Below are 19,052 nucleotides of genomic sequence, written 5' to 3'. Positions count from 1 at the left end.
TACAATGACGTCTGGGATCTGTACAGATTTTTTTAAGTTACTGTCATTTCATGAGGATGAGACACCCTTTAAAGTAATTTGAATCTAGTGTTCTGAGAGAGCCTCAGGATCTTTTGGTGGAGGAGGGGAAAGGCAAAAGGAAAGGAGGAAAGAAGTAAATGAAGCAAAGGAGTAAGAATACTGCAACGGAAAGGCAAGACATTAATTTTGTTCCTACTTGCATCACAAACAAATTACGGACTGGCTTTGCCCCGATGTTATGTCGAGCACTGAGTTGCAGATGAAGAGATGACAGCCCATTTCTCACTGAGCTTGTGACTGTACGTGGCATCTTATAAAAACAAATCATTTATCCTGATCAAACACTCTAGCAGCAGGCCGTAATTCTCCTATTTTGAGAGACAAGAAAATAGGAGTTCAAAGAGGGTAGATAACTTGACAAAAGTCAGAGGACCAGTAAACAAGAAATGAAGAATTGAAACTCAGACCTGAATGCAGAGTCTCATCTTCCCACTCCCAGGACTGGAAATTCCTTAACACACAGGCTCCCCAGCTCCCCTGCATTGTTCCTGGCACCAAGCATTTCCATGGCAGAGGTCTCCAGTTCTCACAAACACAGCACTCTGTGCAGCCAATGACCTTGATCAGACCTTGATCATCTACCTGCCACGCCCACCAGGCTTCACCATAAAGGTAGGAAAGCTGGCTTTCAAGTGCATACAAAGCCACCCCTGGTCTAACCTGGGCTCTTCTGGGGCTTCTCCAGCCTAAAGGCAGCCATGAAAGTGCTCACAGTTTGTACATGAGCCACACTACCTCTCTCCATGTGTCTCCACACCTATACTTCTTAGCTATGACCATTTTGATAATATTGGAAACAAATTTTTAAAAACACAAAAGAAAGGATCCTGGAACAATTACTTAATACTTACAATTTTAAATGATTTGTTACAAAGTGAGTATTTACAAACCGAATCTCCCTTCCTAGGTGTCAGTTTAAACAGTTTAAAAATATAATAACAAAAAATTTTCACTTACAAAATTAACAAAAACTTCAACAATAATCTGGAATAAACTCAAAATTAATGCCCATGTTGTACATGGAAAAAACTACAGGACTGTACTGAGGGGTAAATAAGAGGTGTGAATGTAGAGACATCAACATTGCATGGAGGAAAACAGTTTTGTAAATATGGAAGTTCTCCTAAAAATAATTCAAAACTTAATAAAAATCCCATGAATACACTTATCTGATATTTTTTTCAACTTGAACATAATATTTTAGAATTCTTCAGGAATAATAAAGTCATAATAATAGCCAAGAAATTTTGGGATGGAAGAAAAGAACAAAAAAATTCACACTGTCAGATAATAATTTTTACAATATGTAAGATTTAGCGCTGGAGTAAGGAAGTAAGATTGACAGAAATAAAGCATGAGCTCAAAAAGAGACTCTAGTGTACATAAGTATTTTGTACATGTGGGATTTCAAATCAAAGAGCAAAATATGAATTCAGTAATTGTCCTGGGACAATCAGAGAATCACCTGGAAAGAACAAATTCTATTCCTGTCATAATGACCACAAAAAAATAATTACAGATAGTGATGTAAATATTAAAATACTAATAACAGCAAATACAACTCTTTGCTCATATTAATTCAACTTCCCCTCACTATAACAAGTACTATTATCATCTCCATCTTAGACATTAAATAAACCTACATAAGAGATTTATACCATTATAAGAAAGTATTTCTAAGAATAATACCAAAGATAAAACCCAAAAGGAAGACATTTACTATCTTAAGAGTATTTTGAGCCACAACAAAAATAAACCTACTGAACAAATGAAACGAAAGAAATGACAAGGAAAAACTCTGTGATAGATGTTGATGAAGACAAGGGATCAATGTTCATAACATACAAAGAACTGTCACAAAGCAAAAAGAAGCTTCCTCACTTACATTTGTGCAAAGGACAAAATGGATCATTCACTTTTCAAAAGTCAGATGGCTAATCAGTGAAAAATGCTCAATACCTCACTGGTCATCAAATGCAAACTAAAACAATGAAAAAGCACTTTTGCTCATCTTATTGGTAAATATTTTTAAAAGATATAGTAGCTAGTGTCCATCTGTGGGAGAAAAAACTGTGAGCGACCTTTTTGGAGGATGACATGTCAATGGATTTGTAAACTCTGAAAAACGTGTGTACACACTGATTCAACCCCACTTCTAGGAATCGTTTCATTTAGAAAAAACATCAGTTCAAATAGATGTACTGTTTACACTGGTGGGAAGAAAAGCTGAAGTGAAATCATATCCAGCGATAGAGAATTGGTTACATAAGTAATTCTACATTTTTCATTCCACACTGGAGAAGGAATTTCTAGTCACTTGAAAGTAGCCTGTGATGAACGTAAATGTCACATCCAGGGACTAAATTTCCAGAAGACTTAACTAAAGGCATGCTCATACAAGATCACAGGAATGTCTGTTAAAGAAAGATGGCAGTCAAACATCCTCTCTGACAGTGGAAAATGGAGAAAACTTAAGTGTCCACCATCAAGACAATGATGTGGTAAATCACGGTGAGCTGTGGACACTGAGGGGGCCAGCGTTTCCCCATGGCCCAGGGCCTTGTCCACAGCACTCTCCCACCAAAGGTGTCCTTGCACAAGAGACCACACCTGCACATCAGGAGACCCCTCCACTCTATCTGAAAGGACCGGGTGAGTCTGGAGTGGGAGGACGTCTATGATATACCCCTGAGTGAATAAAGTGAGCTGCAGAAAACATATAGTATGGCCTTATTTTTCAAAAAAGCATATATACCCACATATACATAGATTTCTCATATATACGTATGTATGTATGGATATATATATATGTCATAGGCATAAAGGTCATGAAATATATACACCACATTGGCAACAGCTTTTACACTCAGGAAATAAGGGGAAGGGAGGTAGGGCTCTTTCGGTACCACCACAGTTCTCTTTTCAGTATTTCAGTTAAGTACACTTGGAATTTAAAAGTTTATTTAAGACCGAAGTAAAATGGACGATGCCTCCACAAGACATAATGCTATACTGGTCATTAAAAATCATGCCAGGGGAGATAGAATATTGTAGAAAAACATGTAATAAGCCGAATGGAAAATGGAGGTCTCCACACAGTAAACAGGCACAGAGTGCTCACTGGTTTTTATGACAGAGCTGATACACACTGATGAAAAGAACAGAAAGTAGATGTTAAAGTGTTAATTATTATCTCTGAGTAGTGGGACCAGGATAGACCCTTTTGCCCCTTTTTTCAGACTTTTATATTAAATACACATTATTTTTCATCTAAAAAAAGCATTTTTAGATGTGTAGTACCACACATTGGAGAATAATACACGAGTACTTACAGAAACAAATAACTAGGAGACACCGCAGCAGCACCACACAATGTAGAACAGGCGATCCTGATTAACATCACGCAGTTACATAAGGACCCACAAAGTGAGAGCACCTGCTGTAACAGGGGGCGGCCCCCTTCTATTTGTCAGTTGTGTCTTCAGGGCTGAGGCAGTTCTGAGCACGGCCAGTGTCAGTGTTGATGTCTGGATGGATGCCACTGGATGTGAGGGCACCTGCAAGCCGAGAGGATTAACAGAAATCATCCTCTGCCTTTTCTGTCTTGTTTCTTTGTTACTTTAAAAGAGAGGCATAAATAAGATAAAGTGTGTATCTTCCCTACTGAAATTTCAGTAATGAAACAGTTTTCAAAGTGTTCACAACTTATATTCTGCCTATAAACGTCTTTTCATCAAAGCTTCATATTTATTAAATGTTAATTAACTCAGTTAATTAACTCCCTGTTGAAACCTTCTACTAAAGAACATGAAATGCACTACGTGAAAGGACCACGCCTGCAGTGACTAGTTTGGCTGTCTTGACGGCAGTGCAGTCAGCCCCCAACATCCCAAAGCTCTGAGCTCCTGATGCTGCTAAGAGAGCACGCTGCTGCCTCAGATGGAGAGAAAGTGTGAAAGCATTTCCTGAAATCTACAGCACTGACAAAACATAACTGACAAATCCCAGGCTCCTTTGAAGCTGTCATTTTCGGTTTCTGGCCAACCCCCGTCAATGAGCAGAATCACCCCATTCCCGAGCAATGGCACTCACTTGGTAAGGAGTTTTGGAGAAATTTCCAGGTATAGAATGTAACCAACTATATGTAGAACTCTGCCAAAGAAACAATGCAATACCCTGATTTTGGAAGACACTCAAAATATTCTCCTAAGCCTTTGTAGCTGGAAAGGTTGGGCTTCTCCTGAGCCACTTATTTATTTCACAGCCAGTGAGCATCTCCCAGAAACCCTGTTACCCTGTGTCTGCTGGGAGCATCAGGTACACTCTTGCTGTCGATCTTATAAGTCACAGGGCAGAGGCGTGTGTCTCATGGCTGCAACCCTCACACAGGCTCGCCTCCTAGCCTCACAGTTTGAACTTGGCCCCATTTTCTCACCTGTTTATTTGGTATCTGTTCTTCTGTAAGCTGCCTGAAATGCTTTTTGGAACAATTCAGAAGAATGAGTGGGTAGATAAATGGACAGAAGGACAGGTGAGAGATGGGCAGACCAAAAGTGAGACTCCAAGAAAAGGGGAACAAATAAAATTTCCTGTGCAAAACCCTCTTCTAGTCAGGGAAGAAAACCACCACGGAGAAGAGTGAAGAGGCAGGTAGCTTAGGACTGTTTCCTGGATTCCATGAAAAGTCACACCAAGAGATGAGAGGGTAGAATTATAAATAATAAAAGAAAAAAAGCACACATGCTTGAAAAATATATCTACAATATGTACTTTCTAAAGAATAGATTCAAATCAGCAGGGCCCAATACCACAATCCTTGGGTATTTACAGAAATGAGAATCCCATCTCCAAACCACAAGGCATCCCTTTGGAGCACTGAGAGTCTACACGGGGCGGTCATAAAGCCATCACCACAAAATCTATGCTATCCTGCACTTACGAGGAACGAGCAGTTGTGCACGCGTGACAGTTACAACCCACAGCACCTCTACGGGGGAGGGAAGCCTAGCGAGCCCCATCTCTGCAGGACAGAAAACCAGTCCTGGAGAGCCTAAGCCGACCTACCAGTTCTCCATCTCACAGGACTGGTCACTCCAGAGCAGGACTCGAACTCGGACCCACGTCTGTAAGCACGATATTATCATGCTTTGTGTGATTTTTGTGTGTATAATACGTTTGTTTCTGGCATGAAAGGATATTTAATAAATGATCGAGTGTCTTGTCTGTCTCATTAGCTTACAATCAATCTTTATACTTTTGAATTGTACTCTTTTCCTCTGGAGAACGGAACGGAAAGAGCGGGGGTCAGAATGAGGTGGAGCTCCATTCTTTATCTGGTATCTCATCTCATCCAAGTCCCCAACCAGGGAGAAGGAGCAAATGTTCTCTTCATCTTTTAAAGAGAGGGCTCCACTGATGATGACTTACTCAACCCAAAAACCAAGGCTGGGGGAAGGGCACATGTAGCAACCAGAGCAATATCAGATGTAGGAAAGTGAAAAGAGCTCACGGGAGGGCTCAGGGGGTCAGCCTGATTTAATTTTAATTGATAAAAAATACCACAATGTAAAAATACTAGCATGCAATGGATTTGCTCTTTCTTGACATCTAGCAAGTTTCACAGCCCACATGTAACATTATCGTCAACCAGTGAAAGGAAGAGTGTACAGACAGGGAAAATCAATGCCACAGGCAGGCTGAAACCCAGGCTGGAGTTTAGGAAGAGAAAGGGCATAGTTAAGAATTGGGGAAAGGCTGGAGGAAAAAATCATCACAAGGACTCTCAAGCATCATCCTACAATCATATAATCATTCATTCAAGAGAGAGTTACTGAGGTAATATTTTGTGCAAGATTGTACACAAGGCAAAGCAAGAGCGCAGCGACCATGTTGGCAGTAAGGGGCGGGGCTAAAATACACTTCTGATCCCGGTACCTTGTACACTTGTCCTCAGTATAAAGGCAAAGAAAAAAAGTAAAATAATATTCTGTGAACTCAAAGCATTGCTGAAAAAAAATTAAAGAAGCCCTAAATACCTGGACAGACACGCCACGTACATTCCTGGAAAGAAGACAATGCTCTTGGAATGGCAGTGCTCCCCAGAGTGATCCGTATATTCTACGTGGTCTCGATCACAATCCCAGCGGGCTCCTCTGCAAAAACTGATTAGCTGCTGTTATAATTCATATGGGAATTCGAGGGTCTCAGTAACCAAAACTATCTTGAAAAAGAAGAACAACATGAGAGGGCATGAAATTCTCAATTTGAAATTTTACAACTGTATCTCTAGGTGAGATTAGAGGCCATTTTTAAGTTATTACTGTGTTTATCCTTATTTTCTAAATTCTCTAGAATGAATATAATTGTTATAATAAGGAAAATAAAAAGTAAGGTATCTTTTAAAACATGCACACCGATTCATTCATTGGAAAAAAAGTATTTTAACTATAAAGAGGTAAACAAATATCTAGTGAAAAAGAACTACTTAAAAACAAGAGTGTATTTACATTTTTCATAAATTGAAAACTGAAAAGCACAAACACATCAAGTTTCTAGGGAGACAGATACAACATATTAACACTTATTTTCAAAAATTCTAATTGAACAATGAAAATTCAAGAAAGGGAAAATCGCGATTGACAGCCAAATGCAAACACATGGAGAGCAAAGGCCTAGAAATCACAGTTCCTTTAACTTTGCTACTATCTCAGTAGGGGAGGAAATTCCTCACTGAAGAGACAGTGGAATCCCATGCATAAGACAGGATACACAGTACAAACTGCGCTAGAATCGGGGGTGATTTTCTTAGAAGAATTCTAAAGTTAGAACATTGCTGAAAAATAATAAATACACTGACAGACAGATTAAAACACACAGTCATATATATTATATAGAAACAGATGAAGTCTGCTCCCATGTTACATAGAAATACAAACATATTTGTTCATTTATGGGCACTGATTACTTTTTCCCAGGTAGAATATTTCAACTAAAACAAATAATCAATAATACACCCCTCTTGTCAAATCTAGTTGATAAGTTACTCTGCTATGTAATCATAATGTGCCTAAGATAGATCTAAAATAAGTGAAAAAGATCTTTGTATGGTTTCTTGAACTCTTCTCAACATTCCAAACTTAATTTTAAAATAGATCTGAGCAGTATTTCTATATTATCTTTTCCCTCATGAAATGACCAATACAGTCTGTTGTCAAAATTCTGTCCTTACAATGATTCACGAGCACCGTATCCTCACAAAACTGCTGGACAGCAAGGCACTATCCAGACACTGTGACCAAACAAATGAAACACAAGGAAGACAGTGACCCTATTCTGGAGGGCTTACCGTCTGTGTCAACACCGGGGTTTTTATTTGATTGGTTTGATTGGGTAGCAAAATAAAATCAATCAAGTACTTTCTTCTTTGAGCATTCTGTAAGTCATGACTGTTTTTAGTGTCATGAGCAGGAAAGACTTAAGCATGACTTGATTAGTTCAAATAGCAACAGCCATCACTGGGGAGTGAGTAATAAAGATGTTAACTGATAGCAATGCTTCTGCCTACATGAGACCTAAAATAAACCTACACTGATCTCTGCAAGGAAAATAAGGAGATGAGGTTCCCAATGAGAAAACAAACAAACAAGAAACCAAAAAAGTAAAGACTTTTTCATTAACGATTCCAGGCAGTAGTGGAGCATGGTGGTGAAGAGCACAGATGCTGGGGACAATCATGAGGCTCTGAACTCCCACAGCACTGGGTAGCTTTGACACTGATAAGTCAGTGAAATTTTCTGCATCTCAGCCTCCTATCCATAGACTGGGGACAACAGCAGCACCCGTCTCCTAGGACGGTCCTAAGAATAAAGTTATTTTATATGTAAATTTTAAATAAAATACCTCAGATTTTAAATATTGCCCCAAAAGCACAAGGAAAAAAGAAAACAGAGATAAATTTGAGTTCATCAAATTTAAAACTTTTCTTCAAAGGACACCATCCAGAAAGTGAAAAAACAACACTCAGGAGAAAATATTTTCAAATAATTTATCTGATTAGGAATTTGTATCTCCAAATAAAAAAGAGCTCCTACAATTCAACAAAAAAGACAACTAAATTAAAAAATGAATAAAGGATCCGAAATGGTATTTTTCAAGGAAAATATACAAATGGCCAATAAGCACAATGAAACGATGTTCAAAATCATTAGCTGTAAGGGAAATCATGTCAAAACCACTAGGAGAAACCGTTTCACACTCACTACATTAGGTTATATTTAAAAAAAGAATAACAAGAACTAATGAGGACACACAGGAATCAGAGATAGCAGCCCTTGCTGGTGAGATGTAACGCTGGTGGCTACTTTGGAAAACAGCCTGGCAGGACCTCAGAGAGTTGAACAGTTGGTTTCTGAATGACCCAGCAATTCTGCTCTGTGGGGACACACGTAAGAGAACTGAAAACAATTGTCCACGTAAAAACTCCTACAGGAATGATCACGGTGCCATTATTCATCACAGCCAAAAAGAAGAAACAACCAAAATGCCTATCACCTGATGAATGGGTAAAGAGAGGGGCCCAGCCATACAGTGGAATATTATTCAGCAATAGCAAAGCATGAAATACTGACCCAGGCAACAATGTGGACAAACATTGAAAACGTTACTCAGTTTGAAAGAAGTCAGTCACAATAGACGGTTCCATTTACATGAATTGACTCGATTTACATGAAATGTCCAGCACAGGCAAATCCACAGAGACAGAAGAGTGGCTCCCTGGGGCTGGGGGAGGATGGGGAAGATGGGAATGAGTGCTTATGCATACGGGGTTTCCTGTTAGGAGGATGAAAATATTCTAAGATTGAATGGGATGCACAATTCTTGGCACAGAGTAAAAATCGGTGTAAATTTTAATGGGTGAATTGTATTAAAACTGTTAAGAACAAAAGCACCTCGGGCCAGTACCTTCCCATAGTAGATGCAAATTGCTAACTTTTATTACAGGAAGAAGAACCTGCCCTCAGCATGAAAGCAGGAGATCAGCAAATATGAGTTAACCGAAATTGGACAAGAGCAGTTCACTTGAAACAGTTGCTGAGTGTATACGAAATATTCAGAATGAAGAAAATCAGTTTGACATCAAGATGAAGCATTCTGCTTCAAATGCAGATCAAGGATTCGGCAAGCCCACCTGCTAGAAATAACCAGAGAAGAAACCTGGTTCTTAAAACAAGCACCACATCCAACAAGGTAATGGTGGTGAGGAAAGCAGTCAGCCAAAAAACTGGAACAGTTTGCTACAAATAATTTCTCCACTGAAATTTCAAAAATAAAATGAAAGTGATGCATCGCTGCACTGCCCTCACGTGAATGGGCTTCCTCTGGTGCTCGACAGTTCTGTAACCCCAAATGAGAGACTCAGGAGAATCAGCATGGCTCCTGGGAGTCCCCAGGTGACTGCCCACCAGCACGCTGACCACCATCACATCTGCCATGGTTGAATTGCAGAGAAGAGACCAACTTCTGAAAGGCACAGGAAATGTTGGCAAGGGAAAAAATGGCTGCAGTCAGTCCTGGGACAGAAGCCCTGACAGCAGAGGCCAGAAGGCTGCAGGTTAACTGGTGTGGCCCTGGGGAAGGAAGGCACCAAAAGGGAGCAGATTTCAATTGTCTTCTCTCTCTCCCTTGGGTAGGAGAGATAAAGCCTGCATCATTCTCACCTGGAACTGTGGGTTATGGCTGGCAGAAGTCGTACCGACACGGAATGATTATTCAAGACTCTGTGGGAAAAGTCCAGAAAAAGAGAAGGAGCCAACTCCACGAGCCTCTCAAATGCTCCTATATTTACTGTGTATAATGTAAGGAAAAAGTCATTAACAGTTGTGTGATAGTAAGTAGGAAATTGAGGAAAGATGGGAGGAGACAGAGATTGTAGAATCCACAATGAGTACAAAGGCTTAGTGTATCTTTAGGGAAGTCATGGGGTGAGGGGAATAAGATACATTCTTTAGATATGTGAATTACAAAGCAGACCACGAGACCAGCCAGGTCCTTGTTTTGGGGATAATAGACTATCTAAAAGCACACAAGCCCAGCTTTTATAGCTGAGGGCCTGGGTCCTTGCTTTGAAATGAGCAGAGTGCTATCTAAAGCATCAACTATACAAGCAAAGCATTGTCTGTGCTTTTTAAGGCAAGGAGACAGGAGTGAGGATGCACAGGCTCCTGCTTGCAAAGCAGTTACTAAGCACACATTTTTCTTCTTAACATTGACAGGCGGCTGGGGTCTGTTACAATTTGTTAACCTAATCTTGGGCTCCCACATGTAACCATTATGGAACCATTATGGAGGATACCCTAGTATAACAAATCGTAGCTCTGGGTCTTTTCCTGCCAGCTTCAGACACTCTAGCAGGATCTAGACCCATCCCTGAATAACGATCCCACAGAACCACCCAGACTCTTAACTCCTGGCGCTTGAAACTTAATTTTAGCTCTACACAACTTAACAAAGAAAAGTTTCAGAAATAGAAGATATTACATTCTTTTATATCTCATCATATGAACTAATTTTTCTGATTGCTCTAAGCTGCTTCTAATTGGTAAATCACCTAATTCTGCAGGTGAATTCAGTACTTTCCTTTGGGCACAACTTGCCAGTTTGGGCTCGCTGAATTCTATTGGTCAAATACTGATACACTTAATTGATTTCATTGTTCATCAGTTTCAGCCGGGAGGAGAGGGAGTGTCACTCTGTTCCTCAGCCCACCCTCAACCCTTTTCTCATCAGCAACTCAGGCCTCCTGAAAATAAAACAAAGAATTTGTTTCCCTTCTACGCTTTCCACAAACCCAACAGGAAACATCAGCCTAGAGAATGAATTCAACACAAATGTTAAAACAAAAATCTATAAAACCTGAAGCAACTCCATCTCCGAATCATGATACACAATGACATGAAAGTAAGTGTGTCAAGCACAAAACATGCGTGAGCCTGACCACCTGATTTCTATTCTTCAAAGGAAGGAAGGTTTTCATATTTTTTATTATCACTCTTTCTCATTGCTTCTGATTAAGCCAAAAATTAGTTTATGAAATAATTAAGCATGCAATAACAGATTTTTGTTGTATCAATTATAGAAGGCATTCAGAGGGGATAGGAAAACCCACCTTTGTAAAAAATGTAAAATTTCTTCCCCTGTTAAGAACACGTATACAAAATGCAACAGAGAATTCAAATTCTTGAGGAGAGGAGCAAAAGCCACAGAATCAAAGCAAAGTCATTACTATGAGTCAATTCAAAATTCACTAGACATGCATGCTCAAAGCATTCAAAGAATTTTAAAGGCACACTGCAAACCATTCACTTAATGATCTGCAGGCTAGAGGAAGAATTTCCCTCTTTAACAGACAACAGAAATCAAAAGGGTGCCCCTCCAAACAAAGACGAAAGATCAATCAGGTTTTTAACAGTTCTGATAAATCAGCATGTTCTAAAGAACAAAATTCAGAAATTTTAAACATTCATTCAAACCACAATGAAACAAGCACATAAAAAAAAAGAAAAAAACCCCAAAGTAACTAAGCACATTGATCATGCACTTGGATCAATGAGAAAGTCTTTTACCCTTCGAAGAAAGAACAGGCTATAGCCTTTTACTTGAAAATTAACACTACTTTAAAGATAACTCCTAAAACGGATTTCATCATTCATGTTGCCTTGAAAATTCTGAGGCACTTGTATCTGATCAGAAAAGCAATTCTGAGTAATATTATGTTACAATTCAGTGCCAGTTAGAAGAAAAAAGAAAAGCTACTGTTTCTCAAATCCTGCACAAAGTGTGAAGAGCCACCCTGACTCTTTCCCCTCCTGTTTTCAAACCTGATGCTCCCCAACCCTTCTGAAATAAGTGTGAGAACCTCGTATTCCCACCAATATGTCAAATGACTAAAGAATATCAATTTACTTGTGTAAATATATGCCTACATCTTGAACTGGAGGAGGAAGGTATCAGAGGGCTACATGGAACTTATTTCTACCTTCCTGAAATCACACACAAACACGTTCACACAGATACAAACACATACACACTGAATTACTGAGCACTTCACAAGCTTAGGAATTCCAACTTCTAGAAGATAACTTTGCAGTTAGTTTAAAATACAAAACTGTCAAGTTTTGAAAGACTTGATCATCTGCTAAATCATCCAAATATCAACGAGACCCAATTTGCCTTCTCTGTAGAATGTAACTTCCCATGATGTCAAAGCAGACCCTAAGAAGTACTGGATCTAAGACTCGTGTTTATCACTAGCTATGATCGTTTTTAAACAAGTAAACAGATTCAGAAAGGTATGTCCCAACATTTATTCTTATTGAAAAAGCATATGTATTCAATTGTCTATACAGAAAATAGGTCCCATTATGGTGTTTAAGAGTTATTTTGTGTATTGCAATATTTACTTTTAAGTGCAGACAAGGAGGTTGGGTATTACTCAGTTGTAGAGCACCTGCTTAGCATGCACAATGTGCTGGCTTCAATCCCCAGTAATTCCTCCCCCCCAAAAAAAAAGTGCTTATTTAAAAATAAGAAAAAGTTATAAAAAAATGCAGACTAAAACCCACTGCAATGTAGAAGCCAGAACTATAATAAAAAACGTGTTTCTATCAAATACTGACTATATGTCAAACACAGGGACAACCACAAATCACCCCTGACAACCATCACGTGTGGTTCTCAGCAACCCTTCTAAGTAGACACGGATGAGAAGCCCAGCACAGCGGATGAGGAGACGCAGCTCGGAGGAGCCGGGGACGCTGACGGTCCTGCTCCCCGTGACACGACGTCAGTCCAGGACAAGCGCTGACAGAGCTGCAGTGAGGGGACATGCAGCTGCGTGGAAACTATGGGAGCTGGGAGTCCCAGAAAACACGAAAAATTGTTCAGTGAAAAACCAGCTCAAATATATTACACTGTGCCACATCCTTTAAACAGGGAACATGAATGAGACCTTTTTGATGCCTCCGTGTCCTTTATGCCATCATCAGTTATTTGCCCTCTCAGCGTGACCAGTGATGAACTGGACCCCATATGAAGTGCACTCAGATGGAAGAACTTTTAAAGCTGTTTTATGAAGTTTGTAAGACTCTGTTTATGCCTCACAGAGGCGGTCATCCTTCACTTCTCACCGGTGTGGACGTACCACCTGAAATCACTCCTTTCTGCTTTTTAAAATCCCTTCATCTAATCCAGACTTTTCAACAGCAAAGAATCAGCTCAACCACAGACAGTGAACAGCTTTTCACCAAATGGACTCGAACAGCCCATCGGACTACCTGGAAGCCCTTTGCTTCTATTAAACCCATTTCCAGGTACTTCATCATTTTCTGATTGGTGGACTTGGCCACTGACTGGCCAACTCAGAGAGCTCCCAGGCTCACATCCGGGGGTGGGAGAGGACCCTGCTGTTTGGAGAAATCAGTGAGGAAGGCGGACATCCTCCAGTCAGGTCTGCATGGGTAGAAGTGCGACAATGTGCTCAGAAATTATACCGTTAGCATCCCTGGGCTCCCATGGACTGGTTTCACATTAACCAAACTCATGACACATTGATGCAAGAAAACCAGAAACTTAACTTATTAATGTAACAGAAGAAGTGAAACTATAAACCAGACTGAAATATCAGAGTTCAACCAAGAGTACATTTTCTCCTCCACGGCCCAATCACGGGCAGGCAGTCACATGGCAACCACGGACAGAAGCAGAGCAGGAAGGGTTTCTAGATTAACTCAATGGACTAAATTTCTGTTATACGAACAGATCTACTGCCTAGAAAATAATTAACGCTAATCTCAGTGCACACTTCGTGGACAGTGGCCGAGACATGACAGGGAGCACCTGTGTAACTCTCCTTTCCCTGTCCTTTCTGGGCTAAATGATGCAAAGTGATACAAAGATTCAAGGATGCAGATACCTCTAAACACCCAAAGCCCATCCCTGGGAGCCTCAAAACTAGACAGCCAGGGTTTAAATACCAGCTCTGCCACTTACTAGTTCTGTGATTTCGGCCAACTTACTTACCCTCTCCGTGCCGAAATTTCCACACTGTAAAACTGGGATAACAATCAAACCTTCCTTACTCGCTTGTTGAGAAGATTGAAGGATTCGTTTCTGTAAAACTCTCAGAAAAGAATGTAGCACATTTTTGGTGTTCAACAAATGTCAACTTAATATAAAAGTGATTTACAAGTCTCCCTTCTAATAATATTTTGTGTTTCCTGGCTAGTATAATTCCCAAAGAATATCCTTATTGATCCTTTTATAAACTCTTGGGGAGCACCCTCCCATTCCATCCCACCACCTGTTTAAACTAGGGAGGGGATGCCTCCTCCCCACTCCTCTGGGCCATGGAGAGTGCTTCTCCCTTCATACCCGTGGCCCCTGGCTCACAGCTAGCCCTCGTCACACTAACAGGGTGATGTGTGAGTTCCGGGAGACAAGCAGGGAACGTGAAACCCTACCTTTCCCTCCAGTGTTGGTCACCATTGGGAAGCACCTGGGATGCTCAGCTCCATGTCAGGACAGCCCTGTGCATGAAGGGGCAGGTCCTCTCAAGGGAAGGCTCGCTGTGGCCCAAAGCTACCTGGGACAGGGTGAGTCTCTAATTCTGGGACACAGTATCATGACATGAATTTTCCCACAGCCCTGAAGTTCATGGAGAACGTGGCTTCATCAGTAACAAAGAAGACATTTATCACCTGCCTACTCTTTTGTGTCATCTCTCAGTTGGCTGCTGGAGACAACATGTATATAAGTATTGGATCCCCTTAGGCCCCAACATATATGAAGTAACAAAAAATTCTGTGGCTTAACGTTGGTTCAGGGCGACTGTGTAACAGTTCTGACTCTGCTGATGCTTAATTATGGGTATACGAACTATGGAACCTCCTCAAATATCTTTCATCATAAAACCAGCTTTTCTTGTTTTCCTGTTTCTTAGTAATTGCCAAAGACTATAAAATGATGGCTTCACACCAAACAGCAGCTAAAGATTATGAGCCCTCTTGACATACCCACTGTGGTAAACACTTTACATAATTTCTAATTCTCACAATTCTACAAAGCAGATACAAACGTCCCAATCTCACAGACGAGGGAAAAACACAGAACGAACTGACTCAGGCTCACGTGGCTCAGTGGCAGCGCGTGCAAGCAAACCCAAGTCAAAACACTACACCCCTTCGTATATGTACCAAATCTCCTACCACCAATTAACACACAGCGGCAGGGTCAATACTCAGGGAACTCAGTACACTTTTCAGCTTTCAGGTGCTCCAGAGGCCGCTACTAGCTGTTTTATAAATTCCCGGCTCACTGGTTTCTAACACTGGAAGAAAAGTCCGATTTTGCCATTGTTTACACAGCAAGTCTGAGATGTTCACAGCGAGATGACAGAATAAAACTAAAATATAAGCAGAACAATTTTTCCAGGTAGACAGACATAATGGACATTGTGCTATTCTGAAGCATCAAGCAAAGAAATCAAAACAAAATAACGTTGTTTAAGCCTTCTTTAACAAACAGGAAAATTAAGACGGTAAGAAGGTGCAACAAGCGCCACCAATGGCTAAAAAGACCTTCCAGGTTGCCAGGAAGCATGCAACACAAAAATTGCCTGTAGGATCATAAACGAGAATCAGATAACTAAAAGCTTCTGTAGCACATACTGCACTTTGCTTCTGGGGAAGGGAGGGGTACTCAGTATTTAATCTGATATTGCTAATACTCCTGAATATAAACAAAAGACACAGGCTCATGGAAACTCATCTTAGAAGAGGAAAGAATCCAGTCCAGACACTTCATTTTACAGGAGGGGAGACTGAGACATGGGATCTTTCCTCCTTGCAATCGGCAGCAAATCTCTCCTAGGCCTCATGTCTTGCACTGTAGCAAAAACCAACAGATCTGTACTAGGCCTATATTCATAAAAGTCACGTCTGTATTTTTCCGAAAGTAAGTTATCTAAGTATCTTGCAAAATACTTCTCAAAGAGCCAGGAAATGTAAAAGTTTGTTGAAATACAAAAACATTTATTTACATATTAAAACAGCATGAGATTTATTCTATTAAAAATGTTACATGTCAAATCAATGTTTTGATATTTTAAACCTGTTAAAAGTGCAGAAAAAAAATCAAAATTTTCTTTAATCACAAAAGAGGGAAGATTATTCCCTGAAAATGATAAATGTGGATTTTTCTAAACTTAATGGATCTGGTTAGAATCCAACGAATTTAAATGTCTGAGTGGATGTTTCACGGCAACATGAATTCTGAGTTGTAACAATACACATTCTGTGTAAATAATCTTCAAGATCGTCTGCTTAAGGCAATTTAACTAGTCCCTGTCTCAATAGAATGATACAGATTTCATTAAAACTTCATAGTGCACTAAAATAAATAAATGAATCCTTGTTACTTTAAGCCATATTCATATATATATCATATATATACATATTAAATATGCATCAGTAATAAGCCACCCTCTTTAGAATTCAGAGTTGATCCTTCTAAAATATCTGTCATTGTGACAGCACATTTTTACTAAGCACCTCTTGGGTTCTTTGTATACAAGGCTACTAACTCTCACAGTCAGTCAAGTTAAATGATATTACTTAAATTTCACAAAACAGGAAATGTACTTAAGCCATGAAAACAACGTATATATACATCATCAGGAAAGAAAGGAATAAAGATTTTCTTAAAATATTCGCTGACAATCTTTTCTTCCATATTAAGACTACATAAAACCAATTCAGTCTTTCTAAGTATTTCTGTCAATAATGCCACTAGAGAAAAACAAGTAACATCATCAGCAGTGGTTGGATTTTCAAAGCCCACTTCTCTTTTGCACTATAATTATTTTTAATGTTTTGTTTTTAGTGCTTACAGAGCACTAAAATACATAAAAATTAACTTTTTATGCCACTACCTGAGAATTGAACATTTGTGAAAATGTACAATTTTAATTTATGCCACTCTGTCTCACATTCTCACTGGTGTCTCCCCTTTGAAGGCCTCATCAGGCTGAGATCACTAAAATCGGCCATTTATGGAGTCACAGGAGTTCGGGAAACCACTCAACGGGAGGCTGATTAGAGGAGCAATTAAGAATGCATCCTGTGCAGCCTGGGTTCCAGCACAGAGCTAGCCACTGCCAGCTGCGTGTGATTTGGGACAAGCTGCTCCATCTCTCAATCCCTCAGCTGCAAAAAAGGAGACACTGATACCTACCCTCAAACACCTGCTATGAGATAAAACATGAGGAAAGCATTTTAGCCTTAGGTAGGTGTCCACTCAGAGCGAGTTTGGTCATTATGATGATGAGGATGTCTGTTAATAAATTGAGCTAAACCAAAAAGGAGAAATTACCTTAAAGGAGAAACATTTTAAGCCAATGAGCATTTCCTTTTGAATGGATTGCAGAATATTCTCTTCATTTTTTAAATAAACCAAGATTTGTCCATTAATAATAGATTTACAGGTTCATGGACAAGTCTCCAGGAAAAGAATTAGAGGCCTCTAACCTCTGAATACTAAGAAAGTAAATTTTAAAAAAAATCAGGGGGGAGATTATACCTCATTTGGGAGAGTATGTGCTTAGCATGCATGAGGCCCTCAGTTCAGTCCCCAGTAACTCCATTTAAAAACTTTTTTTTTTAAGAAATGGAGAATTAAAGCAAAAAGATGGAGGAATACAGAATTTTTTTAGAGACTCATCTCAGATTTAAGATGGGGAAAAAACCATCCATTTCTCAGAGGAAATCTTGAGAACTATGTAAACTGAATCTGAGATGTCTAGTCTTCAAACATTATTCATGAATTCATATTACCAAGTCTTAAAAATACCTGATAACCCACAGTTGTGATACTGATCATAACAGCTGCCAACACGGATCTAGCTCTGGCTAGGAATGCTCTGTTCTGACATCTCTGCCCCTGAGGCCTCACCAGGCTGAGAGCACTAAATTCGGTCATTCATGAGCATCTCGTGTAAGTCCTCCTTTGTGCTCCTCACTCTCCCCTCACCAGCCCCTCTGAGGGAAACACTGTTATCATCTTCTCCACCCGCAGATAAGGCCACTGAGGCAGAGACTAAACCCTTTGCAGTTCATATTGGCATTAAAGGACGTCTGTATTTCTGCTGTTTTGCTTTTGACAAAGTAATCTGAGATATCAATTCAAGGGAGACAGTTAAATAATCAAGTCTGTCAGGTCTTCACCTCAAAGAGCAGATACTATAAATTCCTGATGTAGGATGAGGCTGCCGCCACAAACTGACTCAGCTTGAAATTAATATCCAAGATGAAGCAGCGGATACACGTAAATATTCACGATTGTCAACTCCGCTCACGGGTCTGGGCCCTTCACTGCCTGAACGGGGGTGAAAACTCCACCCATGTCAGGGAGGGAAGCGCGGCTTTTCCAGGTCTCCCCAAGGCTTCACGGGCTATTTCCCCCCACAGACTGTCCTCAACAATTAAAAATCTCTCAAGATTTTTACACCATGCAAAACTGAAATACATTTCTGCAGATGGAGCACTTTCTCAGTCTTAAACCTATTTTGCCTACACTCAGCAGGGGGGGAAGAAACAAGACTCTGCAAAGTCTCTGAGTCTCACCACTCACACTAGTAGAAAGGCCACAGCACAAGATGACTCTTCACAGTGCAGGTTGAGAAGAAAATAAAGCTGCCCCCAACCACAGGCACTCCCAGAGACAGAGCTCAGCAGTCTTCTGCACACTCACGGTTGTGCAGCTCTCATCACCATCTATTTCCAGAACACTTCATCACCCCAAAAGAATCCCCCTGTCACTAGCAGTCACTCCCTAACCCCCCTCCAACTAGCCCTTTGCAACCATCACCTGCTCTCTGCCTCTGCATGTGCCTATTCTGGGCATTTCAGATCACTGAAGTC

At 40.2% G+C, this 19,052-nt stretch overlaps 1 protein-coding gene across 1 annotated transcript in view; it reads right to left on the bottom strand.

The window, feature by feature from the left end:
• The window catches only part of LOC141576900 (uncharacterized), a 66,937-nt gene that overhangs the window by 28,842 nt on the left and 19,043 nt on the right, over window positions 1–19,052 (bottom strand). Inside the window, exons 5-6 of the mRNA XM_074360280.1 lie at window positions 6,117–6,301; window positions 3,414–3,638 (exon numbers count right to left, since the gene is read on the bottom strand). The gene's annotated coding sequence lies outside the window, so the exon portion shown is untranslated. The remainder of the gene's footprint in view (window positions 1–3,413; window positions 3,639–6,116; window positions 6,302–19,052) is intronic.

Source organism: Camelus bactrianus, unplaced genomic scaffold (assembly GCF_048773025.1).
Source record: "Camelus bactrianus isolate YW-2024 breed Bactrian camel unplaced genomic scaffold, ASM4877302v1 HiC_scaffold_44, whole genome shotgun sequence".
Lineage (NCBI taxonomy): Eukaryota > Metazoa > Chordata > Mammalia > Artiodactyla > Camelidae > Camelus > Camelus bactrianus.
The sequence above is the reverse complement of the archived record's forward strand: the minus strand, read 5'-3'. Positions and strand labels throughout refer to the sequence as shown.